Source organism: Haliaeetus albicilla, chromosome 7 (genome assembly GCF_947461875.1).
Source record: "Haliaeetus albicilla chromosome 7, bHalAlb1.1, whole genome shotgun sequence".
Lineage (NCBI taxonomy): Eukaryota > Metazoa > Chordata > Aves > Accipitriformes > Accipitridae > Haliaeetus > Haliaeetus albicilla.
In genome coordinates this window covers 43,459,116-43,479,195 of record NC_091489.1, presented here as the reverse complement: position 1 = coordinate 43,479,195, position 20,080 = coordinate 43,459,116, and the positions used below count along the sequence as shown (strand labels likewise).

The 20,080-nt window shown below is 44.1% G+C and overlaps 1 long non-coding RNA gene across 1 annotated transcript in view; it reads right to left on the bottom strand.

The window, feature by feature from the left end:
• LOC138685891 (uncharacterized) overlaps positions 1 to 15,268 on the bottom strand; it is a 50,151-nt gene extending 34,883 nt beyond the window's left edge. Inside the window, exons 1-2 of the long non-coding RNA XR_011325267.1 lie at positions 15,018 to 15,268; positions 3,125 to 3,267 (exon numbers count right to left, since the gene is read on the bottom strand). This is a non-coding gene — a long non-coding RNA (uncharacterized lncRNA). The remainder of the gene's footprint in view (positions 1 to 3,124; positions 3,268 to 15,017) is intronic.
• Positions 15,269 to 20,080: the final 4,812 nt, after the last annotated feature.

Below are 20,080 nucleotides of genomic sequence, written 5' to 3'. Positions count from 1 at the left end.
CCCAGGACACTAAGCCTTACCTTTCCATGTAAATTAGGAACAACTCAAGTGAAATCAATGAATTGTGAAACATACATGCAAAATAAATCAGTATTTTTGTATTTGTTTTTTTCCTTTTTTTCTTTCTTTCTTCTTTCCTTGATCTTATGAAGTGAAATACATTTGAAGAAGCACCTCACTTCTCTAGGGTTCCCACTGGTTCATACTGCAATCACATATAGCTGGAACAGATTTCTTCTGTGTGTATACAAAGCACAAAATAAAGCTTTGATATGGAAAACCACATGACAACTGATGACCTACAATAACAGAGAGAGCTCAGGAAGTGGAAAGAATGCAGGGACCTTTGGGAAATCTGTTTTCTTCCTCTATTCCTTGTACCGTAGTCTGCCCAGCAAGACCCTGATCTCAGATTCACCCTCTTCTATAAAGGGAAAGCAATGCAACCTGGGTGGCAGAGTGTTATTCTACATCTCGAGAAAACTGAGCTCTTTTCTCACCTCCGTCTGGGGCCTGCTTGCCTTGTGCAAGTTAAAGTTTCCTCAGTTTCTCCATTTGGAGAATGAAGATAACGCTCCTGACTTTTACGTAGGTGTTCGCAGCAGGTGGGCAGAACACGTGATCTAAAAGCTTGGTAGTACCACTGCAACACAAATAATGGTAGTAACAACAAGACATTTTGTTTTCCTCCCTTCCTGACCTTCCTCCCACACACCATTCATGCCAGACTCTCTCCGTGCTCTCAGCTCCTGCAGCTTATCAGTTTCTAGCCAGAGACACTGACAACAAAAATAAAACATTTTAACACACGCGATCTCTCTCTCTTCTCCCCTCCCACCATCCTTTCACTGCAGGAGAGAATGATCGATATTTGAAATGTACATCTCCACCTCTCTCCCCGAGCTGTGATGCTTGCTAGCAAAGGAAAGGTTGTGATGAGGCTCTAGCGCCATTGCTCACAGATGTGATTGATGACGACTGTGCTGGAGACTGGGCGAAGATTGGTTTCTGGGGCTGATTGATAAAGTCTATCATGCAGCATGAAACAGTTGGGAAGAAAAATAATGGGCCATCTGGTTCTTTCTAACTGTGAATATTTAGCGAGAAAAGCCTATTGAGGGTTTTTCCTGATTAATTTGTAATTATAGAAACTTGGGTTTAGATATGAGTATCACTAGGTCTTCCCTTTGTTAAGCAAGATTGTCTGACCAGTTAATTAAGGCAAAGGTACATTTATGGGGTATCGCAGGAAGCCACAAACATTCCTTTCTGCCTGAGTGGCGAGCTGGACTGTTCAGGCAGTCTTGCTTAGCAAAGGGAAGACACAGTCAAAGAACCCATTTCAGGAGTTCACTCTTCCTGGTAGCAAAACCCCATGAATTAATGATTGGATGGGAGACAGATAATGCTGGGATTGAGGTTTTAGTGTGTTTTCATGTATATTTCATAGACCTGTTTGCTTTTTGATCTTTAAAGCTCTTTGATTATTCTTTTTAATCCTTTCTTCCAGATTTTCTTAAGTGCCAGTTACAGCCCTGATTTCAACTTGTAGGCTGGAGCAGGTAAGCTGTTATTCCACAGCTAACAGACACATTATGCAGAGGACAACAGATGATCTCTAGACATTCTTTCAATTTGTGACAGTAGCACATGAGGTTTGGTGATCTGACAGTGGAATCACCTCAACTGTCTGCTGCAAGGGACTGGTCACTTTATGTAGCTGAGAAATGCAAACCAACTCAGAGGAAAACTGCAAATGTTGTTGTCTCTTTCAAATTTACTTTCATAACGTAAATTTCTGCAGAAAGATCCTAACTGTACACACAAACGTACAACTAACAGTCCCTGTGTAGTGGTATAAGTGATTGCTCACCTAACAGCGCCACCTAAAACGTCTTTAATTGCTTTACTAATACCCAGTTTGCGGCAGCTGCTTACCACTCAGACATGAACTTGGCAATTACAAATGGAAACAAAATTTCCATTTTTGCCCCTGGATAGGGTGAACTCTGAGCAAATAGGAACTCAGTAGCTGTGTTGCACTCAGCCTCAGAGATGCAAAAGCAGGAGGAATTACCAAAATCAACAAGAAACTAATCTCTTTAATCCTGGAAATTTTTTAAACAAGTTTAAATAATTGATACACTGTCAGAAGCAGCCTGAATCCACAGAGGGGAAATTAATATTAAATGAGAATGCTTCTCCCTCTCTGTATGGGAAAGGATGGCAAAGTCATAAAACAAGTCCTTTGCACACTACAATTGGCATAAAGTAGGTAAAATGCTGGTGAAATTACTCCAGTTGCTTCTTCACTCCAGATTTCAGACACAATCCGACCACTGGTGTGGTGAGGAGAGAAGAGGTTTCCCAGCTCTGCCAACTTTGTTCTTACAGGAGATAGGAACCAGGAAATATTGGAAACAAAAGGAAAGAAACTATCTGAAAATCTATATTAATAGTGTCCCTCTGTGACCCTGAGCTTTATGAGTATTAAGGTTTGGCAGCACCCCGCTTGTCCTCTCTCCTGTGCTGCCCCCGCTTCCAGCTGACAATTTTTGGCTTCCCTGCTCCGTTCGGCCTTTTGCCATGTGCTGGGCTGAGAAGCGACTGAGACACCCACCACACTGGCACCACCGTGTTGCAAATCTGTTGATCATGGCATTTGGCCAATCACTGAGAGACAATCAAAGCCGATGGCTCCAGATTGCCTTGCGATAGTTTCCCAGTCATGATCCTTCAACAAGATACGGTGCAGCTCTCTGAAGCCAGGAGGATCACAGGAAACACAATTCATTAACCTTGCCTGGGGCAAGGCTGGCAACACATGCAACTCATAATACAAAATGGCAGTTAACAGTGGAAAGTGGAGACACAACCGCAGACAGAGCATGTATGACTGTGCTAACGCTTCACTTTTTTCAGTCATGTTAATTCAGATTAAATAAGGCATTTATGTCCATATCTACAATGGTATTTAGACGCTCAGATGCTGCTGAATTCAGCATCACTTTGTCACCTTTGTGAGCCTGGGTCTTAAGCCTTATTCCTGCAACTTAATGCAATATGCTTAATGCTGAGAAGGTCACTGTCCATGTCAAAGTTGCTACATTGCTCACTCTCTTACCAGTCATGATGCTGCTCTGTCTTCATATATGGTCCTCATCGCAGTAGTATCTGAAGCTTTTCATGTGAGTTAAAAGCCAGCAGCTCTGTCTTTGTCTCACTCTTATCACCCATTCAGAAGCAGGATCATTATCTTCAATACACCTATAAAAATAAGTACTGTGAGATTAGTCAGGAAAAAAGCAGCCTCTCTCTATGGTAGGTAGCAATGCCAGGTCAGACTAGCAGTTACAAAATGCAGCAGAAGAGACAGGAAGGAAACATATATCACTGCAGAATCCCGGCCTGATGCTCAGGAGACATGCTGGAACGTTGCCTTGGAGGCTTGTGCCAAGCGGATGGGTTTTGCTAGGACAGTGAGAGGGATTGTGCTAAGGGTAATGCTTCCCTTAGTATTAAATGTAAATAGAGTTTTATTAACCTGCCCCCTGAGGTACCTAATAAGGATCATGTCAGAGATGAGAAGCAATAAGGAAATGAATAACAACTTACTGTATTATATATGCATGATGATAATCAATACTACTTTGCACTAAAATAGCAGTTGGCATCCAAAAATCTCTAAAAAAAAGCAGTAAGAATTCATTCATCAATGACCAAGTCTTTAGAGGCACTTCAGTATTATTACATGCTTTGTTCAGCTGGGGGACTTTTGGGACCACAGGGAAAAGACAAGACTTGCCCAAAGACACATAGCTCACAGCTGAGAGGGTTGCAAAAAATAGCCCAGGGTCCTGCGTTCAAAGTCTCATAGTGATTAATGCCTAGTAGAAGCCATTATGTTCATACCACTTAACAAAGGCCATCAGCTTTAAGTCTGTGATTCCTAGATCAAGTCCAGCAATTGTGCTTTCTTTAGTGCTGGTCTCTTGAAGAACTAAAGATGAATTAGATGGCAGAACAAGCCATGTGTTAGCTCTAATGGTTGTGACCAATCACTCTGAAAAGTGTCCCTCAAAACAGGATTTCTCTTGGGTTGGGAGGCAGTATCATACATTGCCTTTAAATCCACAAAAGGCATGCAGCACGGACAACGCAATAACAGCAGTATGGAGCAAGGCTGTTAGAGAGTGATCTGGCAAACCGTAATTGATACCCAGTGGCAATTTACAAGCATAGGCAGCCACTCTGGTATATTTGATTCAACACAACACTGATGCTGCTGACTGCTGATTGACAGCCTCCTCCATCATGCATGGCAATTGCTGGGAGACTCTGCAACCATGTGGTTCTTGCTGCTTGCCATCAATCTCTACTGTAGGAGGCTCACAGTACATGCACAAGATCCTTGTGCCAATGGAGAAATCAGCTCCCAGGTCAGAAAGGAAACAACACAGAACCTGCCGCAGGTAACAGAAACTGACATCACTGGGGAAGTCACCAAACCAGCACTGAAAAATTGTAAAGAGCCTTAAATTCTCCAGCAACAGCTGAGCAACTGTGCTTTTGGTGTAGCTCTGTGCTTCCCTGAGGGTTCCTAAGACACCATCTCGCACACATCCATTAAATGGGCTGTTATTACAGATGGCAGGGAGACGGAGGATACTTGGCCCTGGGTTGAGAACATTATTATTTCCTGATCATTAATACATTGAGTGGCTTCTTACAAGCTGATATATTGCAGAAAAATGTGAAATGCATAAGGAACAGGGCACAAGTTCACTGTAAAAAATTTTTCACCCAGGGACTGATTCCAGGCCATGTGGTTTATGGGATGTCTTAAAGATACAAGGGTCTGTTCTGTAGACACATGTGATCTGCCCAAGTCTCTCTCCTACACATGGACACCAGTGCACACTTCATACTGGAGATCAGCTTAAGTGCTGAAATAGCTCTTCTGGAACACACTTTTTGACTGCAGAGTTTCCAGTGCTTACAGATGTACTGTCTCTGGCAATATTTGGTACTTTTTTCTAAAATGCCTTAGCTCCCAGAGTCATCAGATTACCTGAGAAGTTCAGCTTTCAGGCAGAATAGCTTACAGACACAAACTCTGGAGATTTAAACCTCTGCAGGTAAATATCAAAGCCCTGGCTGCTTCTTCATCTTCTTTTTTTAATTTTAAGATTAGCTGGATCATATAAAAAGCCTGACTCATGATTTTTCAATGCTTCATGTTAGGAGCTGCAAAGGTCCTTCTCACATAGACTGGCATGTGCTTCTTAAATGCATCAATTAACTGCAGCTCATGGGTGTCATGCAGGGAAGGACATGGGCTCTGAAGCAACCGTGGCTCTACTCATTTTCAGCCAAAAACGGATGCCCGGCTGTCCTGAAGTGGCACTGAACTCATACACACCGAAAATCCTGCAACTCTGATAGGAGAATAATTGCCTGCTCTCTCAGTACTAATATATTTTTGGTTTCTGGTTGGCTGCATTTGCATCTGGCTTTGCAGACTGCCTTCCCCTGAAGCGTCTTTATCGGATTTGCTTGGTCTCATGACTTACTGCATTTTTTCAAGTAAGTTCTAAATAACAAAATAAGCCCTAGGATGGCTCAGTTTGCTGGAGCAAACCAAGGTACAGACAGGAGCATGGGGTAGATCCAGGAAGCCCAGGTGTGACACGAAGAACCTGGAATACACTCCAGGCTGAAAGATATGTCACTGAAAGTGTTGGAGCTCCTCTTCCCTTCCTTGCAGACAAGCAACAGAGCCTTGAGCACAACCAAAGCCCATGGCACAAACACTATAAATAACATTAATGGGGCCACTGCTGGTGACATCAGAGCAGAAATTAGCGAGACTGGCAATGGCAAAGCAGCAGCAAACTGAAATATTTTCACCCCGAGCGCTTTCTGGAAATGGTCTTTTATCTCAGAGGCAAGTAAGGGGGCAGAGGACTCACCCCCACTCAGCCTGCTATTGTGGGACTGTCAGTTCTGTCTCACTTCAGGACAGAAGGAATTTCTGGGAGCCATTTCCAACCCCCCACCTCAGACTACAGCAATTTTCATTTTAGGACAACGTACATATTCAGATGGCACAGGAAAAGTGATTTCTGTGGGTATTTTTCACTACACTATGAGTCACACTGTGGGGTGTGTGGGAAGGAAATGGTGCCAGGTCTTTAATAAAAGCAACGTCACGACACTCCCTGAAGTGGCTTCTCCTCAATACGGCAGGCATTGCAATGCTGCCACCAGAGCACCACTTCTCTATTTCCCACAGGATCTCCCGGGAAGGGAGTAAGTAGCCTCATTGTTGCTTTTTGCTGCTCCAAAATTAGGACACCCTAACCTGCATCTTCTTCTGTCAAGTGGAGCCAGAGTAGCCTGTTCCGGACTTGTCTCCCTTTCTCAGCAAACACCTCCAACAAAATCTTAGTAGCAAAACTGTTTTACTGCCAAGGTGTCATTCTGCTGGGATTAAAACTGCTCCTAGCCTTTGGACGGGTCCTCCTGAATAATAAAGCCTGTGTAATAAAACAGTCTGTTAATTTTACAGCTAGAGTATAAGTATGAATTGTGTAAGAAAGCTCTTGGAAGCAAACCAGACTTCGCTGAAGTGGCCACGAGTGCCTTCAGCATAGCCATGAAATAGCCAGAAAGCTAAGAAAGTGCAAATTGCGCAATGAATACCTCAATGTAGAGTATGCTTCAGCACTGCCACAACACGACGGAGACACAGGCTTGCTTAATCTAGGTAGATTGAAGAGCACAGGAGCTAAGGACAATAGCTAGCAGCTAATTTTCCAGGGTCTCAGGCAGGCTTGTGCTGACCGTACTGAGGGCTGTGCTATTGAAGTTTTGATTTTTTGGTGCCCAAGCTCTCTAGCATAAAGATAGCTCGAGTACATCCAGATGTGCCGCATACACAGGCCCCAGCTGCAATATCAGCATGGCTTTTAATAGCCTTCTGTGGAAGATAGAAGTGCTGACATGTAACTCCCTCAATCATCTGAGCTCCTCTAGGTGAGGGTGACTTGCATCTCCAGAACCTGATACTGGTTCCTATGTCAGGCTACCAATACAGTCCAAGAAGTGCTACTCCCAATCATACCACACCAGGGTCAACCATGCACATACACGCTTGCTTCTACATTGGCACATCAATGGCAGACAGTGAAACTCCTTATTACCAGTCTTGCACTGGATACCCAAAAAGGACAGAGTGCCTGGCCTGAGGAGATGGTGACCAAGCTCCCAAGAAGATGGCAGAAGCCGCATGCATGCCCTGTGTTCCCCAGGCAAAGCTGTTCTGTAATGCCTCCAAAAGAAGCAGGAAAGAAGTGGGAATCCTGCAGAGCGCTGGTTCTACCATCTGAACGAATCCCAAGGCACTTTGTAAAAATAAATGACAAAGGGATAATCAGCAACCTGGCCATTAATTGAAATGGCCATCAATCCTTTCTCTGGAATGAGTTTTCATTGTTTTGAGACAGACTCAGCCTTTTGCAAAATCTGGCCAAAGTTCCAAAATCCAAATTCTCTTCTTTGTTGGAAAAACAGACATTATTTGTGTTGTTTCTTCCCGACTCTTCTCTCCCCTGGCCCTTTCTGCTGCAGTTCACGTTGCTTGGCCAAAAATTGGCAGTGCAGGAGAGGAAACATTCATCAGTGGCAGAGGAGGGCTGGCTCTGACCTTTCCTCTTGGCTGTTTACAACAGCTGTCGAGCTGTTTGTTGAAGTCCCTGACAAGCCGTCTCGCCCTTTTCTACAGTCTGAGATTGGGTCATCAGGGATGAAGCTCCTGTCTGCAGACGAAAGCAGATGTTCAGAGACAGAAGGCGACAGCATGCAGTGCAACAGATAGCATCACAGAGTCTGATACACTCCCTAGTGAAGGGCTGCAAGGTGTCAGGGTATGCCTGATGGCAAAGAAACCAAGGTCCAAGACTTGATATCACTGAGACATCACAAAAAGATGACATGGAGGGAGAGCTGTGAGGTTAGTGTGTTAGCAGTAATAAATTAGGAAGCGCCAATTAAAAGTTATCAGCTTGCCATCTTACACTTTTAATATACTGTCTGGTATGTTTGGATTAATACTTATCCTATGACAGGGACTCTGCTTTGGGAGTTGCTCCAGCCTATCTTTGTAAGCATAATCCCTGCTTTGAAGAAACTCCTATCCCATAAAACTAGGTAGGTAATGCTTGAAAATGAGAAAGAGGCACAGGAAAGTAAATGATTTTCCCATCAGGACAAGAATAAAAACCTGCTTGCCTGTCCCCTAGGTCACTACTGTCTTGCTACTGCTTTGTCGTGTGACTCAGCACCAAGAAGAACAAAGGGTTATTCTTCTGTCAGAAGGATTCTAATGTTTTTGCAGTTTAAAGTAGAGATAGAACACATGAATAAATTCTAATTTCTAGGTAGGTTCAGACATGGGTTTGGATCCAAATGTTACCTTACAAATTCATGTGGTCCAATGCACTCCTCTGCGTTTCTCAGGTTAGATTACATAGGTTCTGCAACAAGTACAAGGTCTCTGTTCACAAGTTAAACAGACTTGCTTTATTTTTTCTCATAGTTTTATGTGCCTGCTGCTGTCCTTAATGCAGGATTAATGCATGCAATGCTTTGTGGTTGGTTTATGTAAATTGCTGGCAGCAAACAACAGTCATAATACACTTTGTTGCAATGAAATGCAGTTTGTAGTGAAATCTATTATAGTTCAAATATAAATTAATTATAATCCCTTCTGCTGTAGTGAACCTTCATGTATAATTAACATTTACTGTAGGGGAAAAAGGAAAGGAAAAATCCCCATCTGAATGTTTCAATGTCAGTAATAATTTCCACTTCCCTAATGTCTCTCATAGGAAGGTATATTACAGTTTACCTGTCCCCCTACACGATACAAGTCACAGCTGTCTTTAGCTGGAGCCAAAAGACACTGCTGCAGCATGAAGAAAACATGAGCAATTTCAGATCATGCTGTGTTCTGGTCTCCAGGAAATATGGACAGCAGCTCTTTCTGTGTCTGCTATATCCAGCGCAGGACTTAAGAGAAAAGAGTGGTAAGAAAAGGCAGCCTTGCAGCTATCAGCAGCTATACCACTTCTGGTAAAGATGTTAGACTCAGGAATGAGTTTCCAGACCCAAGCTGCTGGAGTCCACATGGCATGTAAAGGCTGATCTTGCCTATGTCCCATAGGCACAATCAGACACCTATGGCCCAACTCGTTGGTCCAGCAAGGAGCTCTGCACACAATTGCACTCTAACACTCCTGAACAAAATATTTCTACTGCAGTTGAGTTTGCTCAACATGGCAAAATTCGCTCCTCAAACACTGTAATGATAGCACTGCAATTTACAGGCACTTCATTCAGTCTGGATCATGTGCTTCAAACAGAACTGGTTACTGACTGCTTAAGGATTTCTAAAACCAGACTGAAGGAAGGTGAGAATGGCTCTTGTGAAAATAGGAAAGAAATGTTGATGGTTCAGTGTCTGAATTTCTTCAGGGTATGGGTCAGCATAAACTCTGGGAAACTAAGGCTGGTAAATGAAAGTTTGGAGGATCCTTCCCCCTTATGACAAAGCCTCCTACTCCCAATCTCTAATGAGAGTCAATTGCTGCTGATAAATTTTACATAGTAGCTTTTTGCTTGTTCTGCAAATTAAGCAGAAAAATTGCCTATTAAAAGGAAAAGTGGGGCGATTCTTAAAACTTCGTGTAACCTATTTAGCTGCTTAGGTCAGATGCAGGGCAGAATCCAAAGTCTACTTATCAATTTTCTGCAGGGAGCAGCAGTTTGCACTGCTGAAGCAATGTCTTGCTTCAGAGACCCAGCAAGAGCTGATTTCAGAACCACATCAAAGCTGGTTGGTACCAGAGGGGCTGGATTAGTTCCTCTGCTGATGCTTAGGTAACTGTCCTTCAGTGCAGCACACTGGTCTCTTCCAACCATTTTCCTGCTGGCTGACTGGTCACCCACACAAGATGTATTTGTTTAAACCAGCAACAAAGATGGGAAATGCCAGGCTTGAGTCTTAGAGCCTCTTTTTAGCCACGACCTGTCACAGCAGCTCTTTGCTTTCCAGTGCCTTTCTGACCCAATCCTGCCTTCAGCAGTCATCTCCATAGTGACATAGACTGCATCAGGCTTATTTAACCCTTAAGCTGAAACCCACAACGCCTAGCAGAACTAATCTTTTGGGGGACGTGAGCACCACCTCCTGACTCATTTCACTCTGGGGCATAGGATGGCACCAACTTTTACTTACTGCTGGGCTTGGCTGCAATCTCAAAGTGAAAGAATGCAAGCTCAGCCTCAACACACGCAGATATCCAGGCCTTGTTAAAATATCCCCCCAAAGCTTTCTTACAAATCACAGTTGTATATTCACTTTCCACATCACTCTCTCCCTGAATGTTTATCTCCATTCTCTGTATGCTGACCCTGTACAACTCCCTCAGCTGCATTTGCCTCCTCATGTTCATCCCTCTGTCCTATCACTCCCACACAATGCATATTCATCCTTCCCCATGTCCCTTCCTGCTCTGCACAAGCTCCACTCCGCTTGCTTTCTATTCCTCTCCCTCTGCAGCGCTTCACAAAGCAGGGCTCAGAGCTCACTGGAGACCAGCCTGGTAGACCGTTAATTCTCTTTGCCAGGACCCATTCCCTCCTTTCCATTATTCTACCTTTGTCATTGCATGATTTTTAAAAATTCACTCTGGACTGCAGACATTTATTTGCAGTAACAGTCAGAGAGCTAAAGCTACCAGCAAACCAGCAGCAAGAAGCATAAGCAGTTTGTTGGTTGAGCTGGGCTGGAGAGCACCAGGCTGTAGGTTAGGAACAGCTAAGAAGCTGCTGGTCACTCTTTTGTTGCCCTTTTCATCTGCAGTTATCAAAGGTGACACCTTTTTTTTGGTTTTACTTTTAAACTATCTGCTTACTTCATCCTCTCTCCTCTCATTAGCCCCAAGTAGTAGCAAATTTACAGAAAGCTCCAAATTACAAACTTGGCCGTGAGTCCTTCTTATTTCTCCTAACTGGTTCATTTTTCTTTCTCTACCCAGAGCACCACAAGACAGCCTCAGCTCCCACACACATTTAAGAGGCCATAAAATACTAGCTTGCCCTGGCAATGCTGCAGTCTCCTCCAATTCAAGATGCTGACCAGTGATGTCAGCATTACCCATCAGTGAGGTCAACAGCTGATAGCTCCTTATTCTTCCTTCCACTGGTTTTGCCAGTAATTGGACCTTATATGTCCTGTCTCACTGCTGGGCTTCATGCAGAGCACTGCCAGACCTAATCATGAACACACACACTGTTCCACCGTATTCCTGTATTTGCATCCATCGTGCCTGCAGTCTGCTGCCTTCACCATCCCCCCACTCCATCTCATCCATATGAATAAGCAAACGTGCAGAGATGCAACTGAACTTAATGCAGTTGATTCCGTCTACTCCCCTACTTACTGACCGCAGGACTTAACAGCTCATTTATCTGCTTCTGATACAGGCCCCTTGCATTTTATTACCTTCATGGGATCCCCACTTAAACTCAAGGTGTGCTTTTCTTCCTGCTCTCCCCTGGGTGTCTGAGCCCTGCTGAAAAGAATTCCAGGTGTCTTAGCTAATCAACGGTATCTCCCAGCCAACCTCATGCTCCTGACACATGTAGGCCCCTTGCTTATCCTTCCCCAGCTGAGAAAGAATTACCTAGAGATTTGCTCAACCCACAATGTGCCTTCAACACAGAACCAAGGCAAAAACAAAAGGAGGAGGAGGGGGTAGGGGAAGGGGGGGAAGGACAAAAATATCAGTAAAGGTTGCCAGAGCTAACCTTGGTCTGCTTCAAAAGCTACTTGTCCTTCAACAGCAGCATCCAGAAAGCACAAAAAATAAATGGTATCTGGACCTGCATAGCAACATTAACAGAGTCCCCTTCAGCATTAATAATGATACAGGCATTGTCAGTTCCAGCAGCTATCAGGTCTCACAGGGATAAACGCAGTGGGGACAGATATTGTTTACATCTTTTGATTCTGGCTGAGTCTGCACCAGCGCTCTGAAACGTCGGAGCCTTTTCACTTTGCATGCACACAGAAATTAACTAAATAACCTCTGCTGGCACTGAATAACCACTAAGCCTTGGAGAAAACGTTCTTAATAGACAAGGGGAGGTGGTTCTAGTAAAGACTTTATTGACAGACATACGCAGAGGGACTAACACATGTGACACAAATTTATAAATTCTTTCGACCAAAGAAAACAAATTAGAAAAAGCTAAACATATTTTTGGTGTTTTTCTTTTTTAAACCAACCCTTGCTTTTTTCCATCACCAAAAGCTTTTGTTTTAAAAATATGCTAAATTGTAATAGAATGGATAACCTCCCCCCTGCCCCAAAACAAATCAATGTTTCATTCAACCTGAAACACATATTTCCTTCTTCGTTTTCCCTCCACCCCCTGGGAAAGTAACAAATGCTTCTTTCCCCCAAAGTGTGCTTTCTGCTTTTCAGCACATTGCTGAATATAAACACTGATTATTTACACAGCTCCATTTATCACTTTTTTTTTGTTAGTGAAACCAATGCATAGCAAGGCAAACCTGTTGCACAGTTAGAAAAAAGTTGCACAGCATGCCCCTTTCTAGTGGCAGCTCTGCCTACCAAGCTAGCTGCTGATTCCTGGCCGTAGCTCTCCCACACACCCTGTATCCACTTGCCACAAACAACGGTCTAGTTTTGAAGCTTATTTGTGGCTCATCTGCGGCTCATTTTCAGAGCCCTAGGAGCACAGGGAGAAAATGCTCAGCGTTCCCAGGGCACAAGCTAGATAAGCTGAGTTTTCACAAGCGAAAAATGGGTATCTATGGTTTGACAAGGTTAGAGCTAAACCCAGAGTATTTTCACTCTGATATTTCTGCCTCTGGTTAAGCAGAGAAGGAAGACTCACTTATGGTGATTCCCTCCTACCCCATTCCCCAGTTTTTATACCTACTAAGCTGTACCAATTGATGAATGCCCCTCCTGAATCTATGGTAGAGATCTGGCAAGGCTTTTCTAATGCTCTCCTAGCTCCATGCTACCTGAGCACATTCCTATACAATCAGGTAATCAAAATCTCACAATTCATGTTATATTTATGACTACCCCACACTTTAGCACTAATTGGTGAGAGAAGCAGCATAATTCCTGGCAGCCAGTTCTGCTGATTACATAGTATATTACCAGAAGTAGCCTCATATTTGTATCACTCTATGAATTAACTTTATCTGTCTCCGATCCACAGACACAAAACATTGACATAAAGTGAGAAGCAGAGCTTTGGAACCATCTACAAGAATGAGATAACTACTTCACCCTGAGTTTTAATTAAAATGGGCTTAGCCACTTCATGTTATTTATTTTTTTGACAGCCATCTTCCATTTTCTTCCTAAATACAAACTACTCCCATTTTTCAGTGCCATTGTAGGGTCAGTGACCAAAGTACAGAAATAAAAATCACATGACTGAATTACTGCATTTTCCAAACACTTAGCTTTTTATTGCTAGTAGCTAACTGCCTTCAGAGAACATCTGCTTTCAGTTCGTAGTGCAATCTCCATCTCAAACTGTAGCTATAACTGTTCCTGAGGAGCCCAAAGAGACAGGCCATAGCATGAACGACTGATCTACTTCCATCAAAGAATTGTTATCACCTCCTTTTCCTTTTCCCTTCTTCCATTCACATGCAGCCTTCCCTTCCCAAACTGGCTTCTGTTTCCAGAAAAAGCTGCCACCACATGGACCTACACTTATCTGTGACCAGCAAAGGAGGATAAACTGGAGGCTGAAGGGAACGGCAGACTTGCAGTAACCTCAGACTATGAAGCCACAAGTTCAAATCTACACATGTGTAATTTAGCCCTTCTCTCTTCTGAACTTGCTGAAATGAGGAGCAGACCTCCTTGGAGGTCTCAGAGAAGCCCTTAAGAACACAGGGCTAACTCTCTCCCTGTCTTCACACTGCAGGTAGACTCCTGAAATCCTCAGGGATTTCACTGGAAAGAAATAAGCTGCCCAATGTATCCTAGTGTCTTTAGCCAAAACTGTCCCTGTCATCATTTTTGAATGGACTGGATATCTGTATGATGAAAGTAAAATACCTCTCAGTTCTGGAAGAGCATTCCAGCTATTCCCTTTTTTTTATTCTGCATTATAAACTCAAATGCTAACTAGCCAACTGGCAGCCACCTTCACAAAGAACAGCAAAGCCTTTTCTTTATTTAAAGGTTGTGAATGCAGAAAACAGAATGGCGTATGCAGAAAACAGAACAGCATTTCAGTGTAGGATTCCTGACATAATGAGAGAGCTGGCAGTAAATAAAAGACAAGATGAGAATCAATAGCTTGTGAAAGAGAAAAGGAACATCAAAGGAAATGCAAGAATACAGAGAGTGAAAAGGTACAAAACCCGCCACTTTTTTCTTACAGAAACTAAATTTGTAGGGGTTTGGGCTTAATCCAAGGCTGAAAGAAAACTATAGCACAGCTGTCAGTGATTTCACCACCCTTTGGATCAGGTCCTCTGGTTTTTTATTTTAATTCAAACTTACTGCCTATACTTGTGAAATAATACATGTGATACCTTTGTAAAGGAACAACAGCAAATCCCCACTTTCCTCCCGAGTTATCAGCATAGCAAAACCAGGCTGAACAGGCTCAACTATACCACTGAGACAGTCCCTAAAACAGCAGTTCACACATCTCAGCTCTGGGTTCTTTCCTGGTACTGACAACCTGTAGCACAAAGCAGGGTCCCTTCTTCGCAGTTCAGTGGTAATTGCAATTAAATGGAAGGTTTGCAATGAAAGCAAACACAGTAATGGAGTTAATTTTAGCAAACCACTAATGAGCAATACACCAGCCTCCTTTTTTACCCTTATGGCCAACCTCCTAATGTGCCTTCTCTTGCTTTATCGAAATCATTAACAACTAACCTGCTGTCCTCCTTTTGGAAAACACATTTCTTCCAGATTCTGCTCCACGGGGATCTGAAAGAGCTTTTCCAATCAACAGTTCATTGAATGAAGTCTCCAGAAATCTGCTGTTGTCCTTTCCATCCTGGGCTGACCTTGAGCTATTTAAACCTAGATGGATTTCAAATCCATAGTCCTACCAGCCTAGAGATCCTCCTCCCTGCCCTCCACCTGGGATAAGAGAGGCTTTTCAGAACATGTTAGAGGAGGTCTGCTAAATGATGCATTGAAAAGAGCTGGAGGGAAAAACAACTTTATCATCTTGTGGCTTGAGCAGAAGGGGATGGGGTTCCTCAGTGCTTTAAAAGATAATGAAAAAATAAAAAGAACAGGCAGAGAGTGATGCAAAAGGGAGAATTAATACTTTTTGATAGATGAATAAAAATGGGTTCAAGAGAGAGCAAGGTCCCAGGAGAGTCCTAGGCACTGTGTATCCAGATTAATTCCATTCTAGGACAACTTTTCCTTGGAAGACAAAAGGGTAAAGGGGTTCAGGAGAAAAGCTCTGTCCAGCTCCTGAGGGGATATGCTATGAAGGAGCATGGGAGCAAGACACTGAAGAAGTTACTGTTCAGAATTTAGATTCAGCAAGTTAAATAGTAGAAGTTCTTGTGACGGTCGAGACTGCGGTTCATTCAGTGGTCCCTGAACTGAAGTAAAGTTTAGCATTTCTGATCTGGATTCTGGTGCAGATGTTTGTAGTAGATGCAAGATGAAACAAATGCAATAGCTCATGAATGCAGTATATCTTTGCAGCTGCTCACAGTCTCCAAGCAGCAGCAGCAGCAGGAACTTCAGTGGTGGGTCTGGTTTTGCTGGCAGAGCTCCAAGGGAAAGGGTTATATACGTCTTCATCGTTTGGTCTCAACACCAGCGAGCAGCTTTCACAAATGCCATTGCATTCCTCCAAAACTACTGCCTCTGCCAAAACACTGCTAGAAGAGCAATTTATCCACAAACCATCAACATTAGGAAACTTGCTAAATGCCCCACACAAGGTCACAATGTTAGCTGGACTCTATGACTGCAAGACAAGAGATCACAGAGAGCAGAAGCCAGAGAAGCTGTTCCATTTGCTTGCATTAAGGATCACAATTTGCCTAACCCTGTATGATGGATCACAGGAGGAGACACTATTGAAAGGAAAGGAAAGGAAAGGAGAAAAAAAGGGGCAAAACAGGACAAACCTTCCCAGCAGCATCCTCCTCCCCTGCTGAGCAGTTATGCCCTCCACCTTTGGAAACATGCAGCTGCATTACTTAAAAAGAGTCAGGTCAGCATCTCTCAGTGGGGCAAGCCTCCTTAGTTCAGACATTTCTCAAGCGCTCATTTATTCAGATCTTTGCCCTGCTGGAATAACAACTAGCAGAAGAACAGATTCTGCTCCTGTACCACCCTGTGTCTGAAGCTATTCAGTTGCTTTAGAAATCTCAGGAATTAAATGCAAATATTCAAGGAAATCCCAAGATAATGTGGCACCCTACCTCCAATCCTCCTCCAGGAGATGCTGATTTCCATTGTTCTGGGTCGTTGTGCTTTTGTATTTGATGAATATTTATATAATAACATATTAAAAGCCAAAGGTAATAACTGTGCAAGAAATGATGAAAGTACAGTGCTGGGTACAGTAAGCCAAGCCAGCAATGCCATTATACACCCGCTTCCTTATTCACTTCCTAAAAACATAAGTATTTTAAATCTTTCTTAGTGGGTGTGAAAATTAAGGAACTAACAAATTTCCAGAGCTCGCATAATCAGGAGCAGAGTAAACTCCTATCATACAATTCAACACGATTATAGTTCAGTAGTATGAAAGGTTATAAATTCCTATACAGCTGTGCCAGTGCCTCTGAATCATATCCTGCCACAGCATGGTTATTCCACAAAGCTCTGCCCACGTACTACAATTTTTGCCCGCAAGTAGCCCGCTGGCTCTGAATTCCTTTCAGAGCCCTGCCTGCTCAGCCCACACCTTTGCACCGGCTTCATATTTGGCTCACATGTGTTGCCATATCCCCTCTCACCTTGCTGATGGAGTCACTCTCCACACCTCTTTCCTGGCTCCCTTGTGTTTCTGGGGTGCCAACCCTATTCTCGCACAAGGCATCAAAACATCCAGTGAATGCCAAGCAGCGTTTTCCAGGTTTCCACAATGTTTTCTTGTGCTCTGCATTTACGTAAGTTCCTGAAGCTTTCCTTTTATCATACAGTCTTTAAAAACTGTATACCAACCACCGCCTAACAGGACAATCCTCGCACAAGTTCACCTTGCACACCAGCTGTTTTCTGGTCACTCATGCAGACAACCCTCCTCCATATATGTATTTCACATAGCATCAGGCAATTTATTCACAAAACCAATGACTCGAAGACTGAGACTTTGCTTAGTATGCGTGACAAACAACAAACCTCACCCAGTCACATTGCTGCAAACACCCCTGAAGCAGCAGCAGTAAATTTTTGCCTCAAGCCCTTCTGGTCACAAGCTTGTGTATATCAAACAAGGCCATTGGACAGCACCCGGCAACTTAAGAAACAATAACATTTCCAGAAATTGATCGCCACGTCTGCTCTAGGACCACAGCTACTAAAGGCCCCTGATCAGGGGAAGCCACAGGTCTGGCACGTGCCCCCCTCAGACCTCCTCCACCCACTGACCCCCATTGTCCCCCAAAGCCCAGCACTCTTACCGGGGTCCTTACCAGCTCCTCCCACCGCACCTCTGCGCTGTCACCCAGCAGGAAAAAATGCCCACACTCCTCTCCTCAGGGGCAATGGCTTCTGACAGAAGACGAAGGCCTGGGGGAGCTGCTCTGCGCCGCACCACCACGCAGAAGAAACACCCCAAAACTCAAGGGGTTTTTTCTGTTTTTTTCTTTCCCCCGAAGGCATTCACCTCACCCTTCCCAAGCTGCCCTAAGGGTGCTAGGAAAGGGAACAGCCCCCAGGGAGAGCCACTTTTGAGCAGGCACCGGCCGGGGCCGGGCAGCCCCGCCGCTTCCCCACACGCTCCATCGCTGCCGCTGGCACGCGCTTCCCGCCCACCCGTCGCCCCGCCCACCCGGCCGCCGGGCGCGAGGCCCCGCCTCCCTCGCGCGCGGCAGCTCACGCCCGCCCTGTGCCCGCCATGTTGGGAGCGGCAAATAGCGGCCGGCGAGGGCAGGCCGTGTGGGGTCCGGCCAGGAGGCGGAAAAACGAGCACTTGAAGGTGGAAGAAGCACCTGTGCCTTCGTGGGAAGTGGGAAGGTGCAGATATGCTGGCAAGCTTTCGGTTTTTACCTCAGCTGGGCGCTCCCCTTCCCGTTTGGCCCCGTGGCCTAGCCTGCACCTTTTTCCTGTCTCTGGAATGTCTTCTACTGGCTTAGGGTGTCTCTTCTCTCTAGGCTGCACCTCCGGGGTGTCTGGAAAGCACTGGGGAAGTTAGGGTGCTGTGGGGATGCCCCACGGAGGTGGCACGCCAGAAGTGAGGATGGACAGAGCTATCAATCATGGTGCTATTTCTAATCAGCTGCACCTCGGCTGGTGAACAAATGGCATCTCATTTGCAAAGCTTTTGCTCTGTTCTCTCATTAGCATAAGTATTGTTTTCCATTATCCGTGGTGATTCACATTAAACTAATGCAAATTCATCTGTCATCTGAATATATCTGAGTAAAGGGCAACTCTGAATTCAATTAGTGACTATTTGCCCCTCTCTTACTTATTGACTAAAGGTGCACAGTTTCCTGTGGAAGTTGCCTGCTGGTGTGGTTTGAATCCTGCCTGACCTTACTACAGTGGAAGCAGACTTGTATCAGTTTGCTACATCAAATTTGAACTTGTACATATCGATACTGATAGCATTAGTAATTCTGGCTTCCAAGGTGACTTGGGCTTTTACTGCAACTCTGGCTTATGATAAATGGTGTCTTTTATCCTTAACCCTGACTTGATCATTTTAAGAAGCTGCAGTTTGTCTAGTAGCTTGAAATCCATTGCTATTTATGGTTAGCTTGGATGATTAGAAGGGAAGATAGTAGTCCTAGGTCTTTCCTCCTTAGAATATATCAAATACAGGAAGTAAGCTGTGCGCTGAGGGCTCTTCTTTCACATGCGGCATGGACATTCAGTTTCATGTAATGTTTTTGTAACTGCAGGAATCTAGTCCTGGAAAAAAACCTCCAGTTTGGTCATACTATTGCACAAAAGTCCCCTTAGTTTTACACTACAATCCTTTGTGCGTTACCCAGGACAGTTACATTTGCTGGTAAGTTGTTACCATGGTCCGCTCAGTAGTGTTGGCCTGCCAGTGTTATAGAATAGACCTCTTCTTCCTCCAGAAAGAGGAATTTATAATGCTGTACTTTGTTGAATGCTAGAGGATCCTCCTAGACAATAATTGCTGCTGAAATGCATTATCAGGTCATACTATGCTGCAGGGAGAAGGTGACGACAGTGGAGTTGCCTGATACTTCCCCTTCTGGATGCTCTGAATTGGATGGGGTGGGAGCTGTAAGGATAAACAAAGAGTCCACGAAGTACTTTCCTTCACCACAACCACCCAGGCTATAATTCTCCAGGGTGCGTACTCTATAAATTCCTTTTCATTGCTGGCATGTTAATGGCACTTGGGGAGATGTCACTTCAAAACTAAAATGAGCAATGACACACCGAGCAGCAGAAGGTAAATGGCTTTTAACTGGATAACGTGTCAGTTAAAGGCTAAATTATTTCCCTGCTGTCACTTTCTTTTACTTTGCCGGCTTGTGTTATTGGCCGTTACTGACAATAGTTGAGAGAAGTGATGCCCTTGGCCCTGGGACATGCTGATTACCTTTGTAGCTATCTGTTTATGGTGGAATAACAGACAGATGGAGCTGAAATCAACTTCCATTCTTTTCTCTAGGATACATAGAAGTGACTTGTACAACGAGATATTCACCACTTATGTGGCGATATCTTTCACTAGCAATTGGATACTTGCGGTGTCTCCTAGACAGATTTGCCAGGAAATGAACCTTTCCTGAGTGTGGTAAGTGTTTCTG